The sequence below is a fragment of the Silurus aristotelis genome (assembly GCF_946808225.1).
Source record: "Silurus aristotelis genome assembly, chromosome: 4".
Classification (NCBI taxonomy): domain Eukaryota; kingdom Metazoa; phylum Chordata; class Actinopteri; order Siluriformes; family Siluridae; genus Silurus; species Silurus aristotelis.
Window position 1 is genome coordinate 21,397,793 of NC_139577.1, and position 8,570 is coordinate 21,406,362.

Consider the following 8,570-nt stretch of genomic DNA (forward strand, 5'->3'; position numbering starts at 1 on the left):
TTAATATGGCACTATGGCACCAGTGTCATCTATCTACAGTGGTCATGAGACACTAGAGACATAGCAACAAGACCAAAACCAGAGAGAGACACAAGCAGGAGACCTGAGACAGCAGTGAGACGTGTGTGTGTGACAGGGAAGGAACTAAAGAAGAAAGACAGAGTGTTATCTGAAGCAGCAAAGCCATCTCTGGCTGCAGGGATCTTTGATGGTGGAAATCAATAGATACTCAGAACACAGTGGCATAACCTTGTCAAGGCTGAGCAAAGGTATACTGGCTAAAATAGCAGGAAGGAGAAAAGAGAGAGCGAGAGAAGCAGGGGAAGTGAGAGGAGGAAAGAGTAAAGGGATGACAATGGAGGAAAGTAGTGTCATGTGGCCACCCACAGCAGCTTAGTGCCTGAGTGGTCAGTAATCATGGCCTTACGGGCTTTTTTAAAGCCATCTACTGAAGCGGCTCATCTGACAATGACCACAGCAGAGCAGCCCACTGATCTCATGGCTCACACTCACTCACATATACAGTATACACTGTAACAACCATACTATTAGATTCCAAGCATCATACTACACACACACACACACACACACACACACACACACACACACACACACACACACACACACACACACAAAGAAATGAACATGGACAGAAATCTGTCGGGGGAAAGAAAAAGCACCACATACAAGATGCTAAAGCAAGCATAGTCTAAATTCACTTATCCTTTAACATGTAGATGTCTTTAGGTCCAAACTTCTGCACCTTCATAGCTCAGGGTACAGAAGAGTTGGGTTGCATGGCCCTCTTGACCTAGTCCCTAGGTGCCAGTGGAACAGACATGAGCACATGTCCAGAATGTGTGTGGGGTGAAGGAAAGAGGCCAGTGCTGGTGCCAGGCACACTGATTTTGACTCAGCTGACCGTGTCAGTCAGGCCTTCACAACTTTATAGATCACTGCGGGTCAACACACAACACACAGCCTGACCGTCTGCTACATGTCTACTCGTACACTTGCACTTGCAGGATTACTGCAGTAAAACTAAAATTGCTATTGCATTCTAATTATTTAAAACAAGTAACCTAATAATAATAATAATAATAATAATAATAATAATAATAATAATAATAATAATGATAATACATGTTTTTTTGCTCCAATAATAAAAAAGCAAGCATGATTGTATATTAAGTTAGTAAGGTTGTAATTCTTTGTAAATCAATCACTAAAATAAAAACGTAGGAAATATAAAAAATAAACTGAAATATAGGAAACAAAACAAAATAAATGCACCTAGATGTTCTCATATGGTTGTTAAGGTTTCCTCCAGGTTCTCTGGTTTCCTTCCACATGACATATGTTTCCTTTTGACACTGTTATGGTTCCTTAAAATTGCCACCTTAGATAAACCTGCCTCTAAAAATGCAAATAAATAAATACATACATAAAAAGTAACTTTATACCAAACCAAATTTTAAATAAAACAACTAGCATGCATGTGCACACACATGCAATATTTAGATGCACATACATTTACTACATTTGACACTTGTATCCAATGTAACTCAAAAGTGAGCTTAGCAGATGAAGGTCACAGGTCCTGCTCAAAGGCCTATCTGTGGTGTGTTACCAAGATGTGAAATTTTCCAAACAACCTGCTGAGTCAGGCAAGTTAGATGTTGTTTTGCCCCATTTACCCAGACTTTTGATGTGTTTCCTGCTTCCTGATTAACGGTAATATTTAAAAAGTGAAAGGCACCCTGTAGCTTCCTGTGTGTGCATGTGTGTTAATGTTGCTGTAAGGAAAGGTCTATCAGTCGAGGTTGCAATGTTGTCTTGGCTCTAAACTCCAAGAGTAAACGTGACTACAATTATAGACGCTGATGGACTGTCACTCTGCTTTTTTAAGCTTTTATCCTTATTTGCTTTTATGTCAGTCTGTCGTTAGTCACTTTTTCTTTCTCTCTTGTTTTCATATTGTGAGAGGGCACGGGGCTGCCTTTGCCTCCAGGAAATAGCGGGCGATTTGCAGCAGCTGTGACACACAATAATTCAACAAATTCACTTGCTGAATGACAACGACTTTGTTGACAAGCCAATTCAATTAACCAGTGAAACCAACAGGAGTAACACACACACATAGGCAAGCAGACCCAGGGTCTCTATCTCCTTTTATTTTTCACTTTCGCTCTTCCAATGACTCTTTCTCTTTGTCCAAATGAGAAGATGGCTGTGTGCCTGTGTTTGGCACCTAGAGAGAAGGTCCAGAGCTCTGGCAATGATGTAGTCAGTGAGCAAGCACTATATACATGTAAAATAGAGAAAGGAAGAGATGAGAGGCAGTAGTACTGTGCACGGAGTGATGATAATTAATAATGGTCTTTCACACTAGTTCAGCAGCAATGGCAACTGCATTCCAGCATGGCTCTGACCTAAGCCCAGACGGCCTGGTCTGCCAGCTTGACCCAGCTAATGACGGAAGAGCACTGCGGGCTGCTATTATAGCCTGATCAATCATCCACCGATGGTCCCATGCAAAATGCATCGCGCTTGTCTTAGCTAATGTATCGATATCGGACCTGAGGAGACAGCTTAGCCAGAGCTGCTCACTTGTTAGTTTAATTATTTCCCCAACTTTAATATCCTGTCCGTAACATGCATATAAGGGAGCGTTAGTCATTTTGTCACATTTTTACTTTAGTACACTGTCTTCTCTCTCATGTCTTATTCATTCCTTTTTTTGGCCCTATGGTCAGGAAGACTCTTCTATTAAGCCGAGTCCTGACTAATGTGTGCCGTGATGTTTTGCACACGGACTCACACCAGACTTGATAGACAAAGACATATATGTACATATACTGTATATAACTGTTTCATACCAACAAGGATTTAAAGTGTTTCTACCGGAAAATAAAATATGAGACTGATCTGAAACCAAGAACTAGTGATGCTGTGGCTTAGAGGCAGCATCGCTATTAGAGGGACTTCTTTGGCAACTATCGTGTGCAAGATATAGCTGCAAATGTAAATATTGTGGACCAAAAGTCTGTCTGGGAAAAACTGTGCATCTCTATACTAGCAAATGTCTACATGTGATTTATGTAAAGGTTTCACTGTTTAACGGGTGGAAACACAAACTGGTTCATAAACTTCTGCTTGTCTCCTAGAATAGAATAGTCTAACGGCCTTTATTTGTCACATATACATTAAAGCACAGTGAAATTCGTTCTTCACATATCCCAGCTTGCTCAGAAACTGGGGTTAGAGCGCAGGGTCAGCCATGATACGGCGCCCCTGGAGCACAGAGAGTTAAGGGCCCAAGAGTGGAAGCATGGCGATACTAGGGCTTGAGCCCTGATCTTCTGATCAGTAACCCAGCACCTTAACCACTGAGCTACCAATCCCCCTAAACATCTATCAGAGGTAAAGGGTTTGTTACAATATAAGTATACATATGATGCCACTCAATGTTGGGGTCACAGTGTTGGGAGAATGGGCGTGTTTGAACGTGGCATTTTTTCAGTTCAATTATGCCTGCTTTCTAAAGAAAGAAGATCTCTGCAGCTGGGCAATGGAATAGGAGATCAGCAACTAACATATTTAGAATTAAAGGTTAAATGGTATATTGATTCAAAAAGATCAATAGCATATTATCGTATACAGGGTACACTCATAATTACATATTAACAATATAATTAATAGTAGTTAAAACAAAGGTAACCTTAATGTCTCTTAACTGGCATCTTTTGTGGTATTATGTAATAAACATATAATAAATTATATGATTTAAAGTGGCTCCCATTACACTGAGTCTGGGTCATTCACTCCCAGTTCGCTCACCTCGTCAACTTTCTCTTCGTGATTCAAGACAGTCAAGACAGTCAAGACAGTTGATTCCCATACCAATGAAAAAAAGCTGTGTATAGGAGAGAGAAAAAACATTCACAGAAAGGGCAGGATCTTAGCAATGTATGTAGCTCAAACTTTCTTGGTCAACAGATCTGAATTGAATTAAGCATTATATCAAAAGTACTTTATTGCTTTCAATCCCCAAGTATATATTTCACTACAGTTTTGAGTACACTTTGCTGTATTCATCAGTGCTGTGAATGATCAGTTTATGTGGGTTTTTTTTTTTTTTTGGTTGGAGAGGGAAAATACAGTCCCAAGCAAATAAATAGATTTTTCTCATCATTCAAAACCATATCAGTATATTATTATTATTATTATTATTATTATTATTATTATTATTATTATTATTATTATTATTATTATTATTATTATTATATTCATGTTTTGCTTTGAGATAGCTAAGACATGAGATGAATTATTGACAAAAATTGAAATGTTACAATGATGCTACTTGTAACTCCAGAGCTGCACATTGTGGAGATGTATGCTGCTGGTGGTTTGGTGTTAATTGCCATTAAAACTCTGATCACAAGGAAAACGTTTATGAGATCATGCTCAGCTGCATTTGTATTTTTGGTTTTCTTTTTAAATGATTTAGCCTCTTGAGTTGTGCAGCTCTCTAAGCACTTTTGAGAAAATATCCCAATGATTCCACATCCATTCATGTCTTAAAGTCCTAGAGTATAATTGGCAGAGCTGTTTGGATGGGAGGAACACTAGCTAAATGTGGTCAGCTCAATTATACGGAAGGGGGCAGTTAGTGGTAGTTGTCATGAGGTATTGAAGATCTTGCTACAATTTCAAAGAGAAATACAACATCTCTAAAAATGAGTGCAGCTTATTATTAGTAGTGATAATTATCACGTTTTTGCATTTCTTGGTTTCATTGAGTGATTGGTGGAGTGTGTGGTCTCTCTCTCTCTCTCTTTCTCTCTCTCTCTCTCTCTCTCTCTCTCTCTCTCTCTCTCTCTCTTCTGTGCTGTCTGAAGGGAGAGGAGAGATTAATAAAGAGCTGATAGTAATTTAAAAAGCAGGCATGCATATCTTGGGTTGGCCATGACACCCCTCTCTCCTCTAGCCCTCTCTCTCTCTCTCTCTCTCTCTCTCTCTCTCTCTCTCTCTCTCTCTCTCTCTCTCTCTCTCTCTTTAACTCTCCCTCTCACAATATGCACACCCATTTTTCTTTTTCTCTTCATTTCCTTTCCCTCTACCAGACAATCAATTTCCGCCTCGGGCATAGCATAGCGCACCTCTCTTTCTCTTACTTTTTTCTCTCCCTCTCCCACTCCCTTTCTTTCCCTCTCTTGTTCCTTCTCCTGGTCAGACAACTGGAGCTGACCTTTTCACCGAATGCCGTTATTAGAGAAACTGACATTCAAACCCCAAGCCCAGAGGACACAGAGTTGCAGTGGCGGCCCCCCGGTCCCCCCTCCACTGCCCCAGGCTCACCCATGACCCCCTATTCCATACTATGCACCCTCATGCCAATCACAGAATATCATCTCCCAGAATGCACTATGGCTTTTCCGGTACATGTGTGGACTGTTACTGCCCAACTGGGGAATGCTTGCAGGATCATGTGACTTTAATGACCATAATTATTCTATATACTGGATAGAAAAGAATTGTATATAATGGGCATTAGACAGATCTTAATTCCACAGCAGGTTAGTGCTTTGAGTTTCTATAAGGGGTGTCCCATTCAGTGTGTTCCTCTATGGACTGTGAGACACCAAGCTGACATTTACTACCACCAAACAAGGCAGATAGATGATTGCCTCCTGTTGCTTCACTTCTTTGTTGGACAAAAGTTGGATTTGGAAAAAAGAAAAAAGGTTAGAACAAATAACCTTCATACATGTGCATAATGGCAGTAGTTCATATTCATCACCTATTTCATGATATTTAGTAGAGTCATATGCAGATTTGGACATAGCCAGAACAAGAAGTCGCTATGAATTTCTAATAAGCGCTCTGTTCTACCATGTAATTGCTGAAAGCTACAACAGATGAGGAGTTTAAAAAATAAATGAGTTTTGTTATGAGTTTTTTTTTTTCACATGCACTAATAAGATAGACTGAACAGCCAGTCAGAGAACTATTTCTTGCAAGCCTCCAATGTCCATTCAAAATGCTCAGTCGGCACTGACAGGCTTTGACAAGGGCTGACTAGTGTCAACAGGCTACTACTAGCCCTACAGCCTCATTCTTTTGTCTCAGTGGGGTAAACCACATGAGAGTGATTGAAATGGACAAAAGAACTGAAACAATTTTAATGAAGACTGAGTTTTTGTTAAACATTCATCACTACAGGAGATTATTAGGCATTAGTTGAAGGAAGAAAAATGAAGAGAGGGTTTTATAAGGCACGGGGGGAAAAAAGAAGGAGTTTTTACACCAGCATTTGTGTTTATTGACTGACTGAATGAGATGCAGATACAGGCAATTTGGACAGCTCTACAGCATTAGAGAATGAAAACACACTTTCTCCCTAATTATTTGGCCTTTGCCTTGGCAGACTGGGGTTATGATAATTTTGTTATTTTTAGGTAATTGTTTCCAGTTTGCAAGTTCAGTGACATAAAAGAGCTTGCCATGTTTTTAATCTAGAGGACGACTTTTTAAAAGGAATGGTGATGTGCTCTAATGACATGAGAGCCAATCATCTGCTCACTTTTCACACAGGAGGCAAAGCAAAATAAACCACACGAGGCTGGATTGCTTCTCTACCTAAAACAGAATTCTTTGAGAGGCTGTTGTGTGAGCATGTGTAGTTCTTTGTGTATGCATTCAAGTTAATGTGTGTGTATGAGAGAGAGCGAGAGAGAGAGAGAGAGAGAGAGAGAGAGAGAGAGAGAGAGAGAGAGAGAGAGAGAGAGAGAGAGAGAGAGAGAGACAGAAAGAGGGAGAGAGGGAGGAATAAACAAGCAGCAAGTGGTAGTGCATGGCCTTTGTGCATGTGTGTACATGAATGTATAAGTGTGTGTGTGTGTGTGTGTGTGTGTGTGTGTGTGTGTGTGTGTGTGTGTGTGTGTGTGTGTGTGTGTGTGTGTGTGTGTGTTCTACCATTTAATTATGTGAGGAGGCAAGGCGTGGTCCAGCCCAGTCAAGCAGGTCAAGCATGTGACCACTGGCAGAGGTGTAGGGTGTGGAGCAAACCAGTGATTCTAGGAAATGCGTGAAAGAGATAAGCAGAGCAGGGGCCAAACAGCTCAGAGTCAGTGTCAGGTACAAAGTATGCCTGGGGGAAGACGACCAGAGGTAACACACCACAAACAGCTTCAGGTGTGTTTCTCTAGCGCTCAAACAACACATTATGTTCTTTCTCAGCCAATAATGTCTGTATGGTGATTTTGTACACACAGCTTTTGCACATTGGTATTACACCTATTAGAGACACAGGGCATTCTGAACATTATATAGATTTACAGAAACTTAATGTAAAAAAACTATACTATAACCAGCATTACCCATGAGTGTCTATATAACACATTCTCTTTTTTTCTTTTCTTTATCTGATCTTTTCTCTATTAATTTTAAAAGATTTTCCTGCCAAAAAACTCTTGCAGCCTTGAGTCAGGGCTGATTTGCACTTGCCTAATGCAAGTGGCTCACACTCAGAAAGAGAGAGACATGGATGAGAGAACAAAAGAGAGAGATGGAGCATTTAGTAGAGAAATAATTAGGATGTGTAGGACTCATAAAAGGCACACCACAGAAAAGGTTAAAAATTACCCAAGCTGCAAGCCCAAAGGCTTACCTGAATTTAACTAGATTTTAAAAAGAAATAACACCAGTTTGTGTTACGAAGAACAAGCTGCAGTGCAGAAGTGAGTAACACACTGTTAGTATCACTTGTTGGGTTAGAAGCAGCAGCAGATGATGATGATGATCATGATGATGAAATTCTGGTAACTAACAGAGCTAAGAAATAAGGACTAGGTGCAGCAGATGTAGCCAGTTTGGGGGAATTTGGCATGAGGCTCCTCCTTCTCCCCTCTTGTCCTACAGGGTTCCGGAATGTTGACCATACTGACCTGAGCCATTTAGCATGATAAGTAATGGACACCTGTGCCCACCCCCAACATTCCTCAAAAGGCTGGGAGCACCAAAAAATACAATCACAGACTCCAAACCAAGCTCACCAGAACAGGAGCACAGAGGTCAGGGAGTCCACGTACGTACGCACTCACACTCACACACAACCACACACATACATTAAGAAATGCATACATACACACAACATTGAACAAGCACATATTTTTCACATAATGTCAAAGACAGCCTTAAGGAGAAACAAATGCATATACCTTTTACGGATTTAAACACAACAAAAGCATGCATGCACATAAAGCAGATCAAGCCTGAGTGATGGTTCTTTGTGTGCATGTATACACATATACACAGAATATGTGTGTGTGTGTGTGTGTGTGTGTGTGTGTGTGTGTGTGTGTGTGTGTGTGTGCGTGTGTGCGTGTGTGCGTGTGCGTGTGCGTGTGTGTGTGTGTGTAAGAAAAGGGCTCCCTAGTATGATGAATATTCCTCACCTGTCAAACAACGATTTTTGGCTGGTCAGTGCTTGCCTGACCTTGGCTATGTTACGCTTCTTATACACATATGCAACGTGTGCACACACATACACACAGATACACAAACAA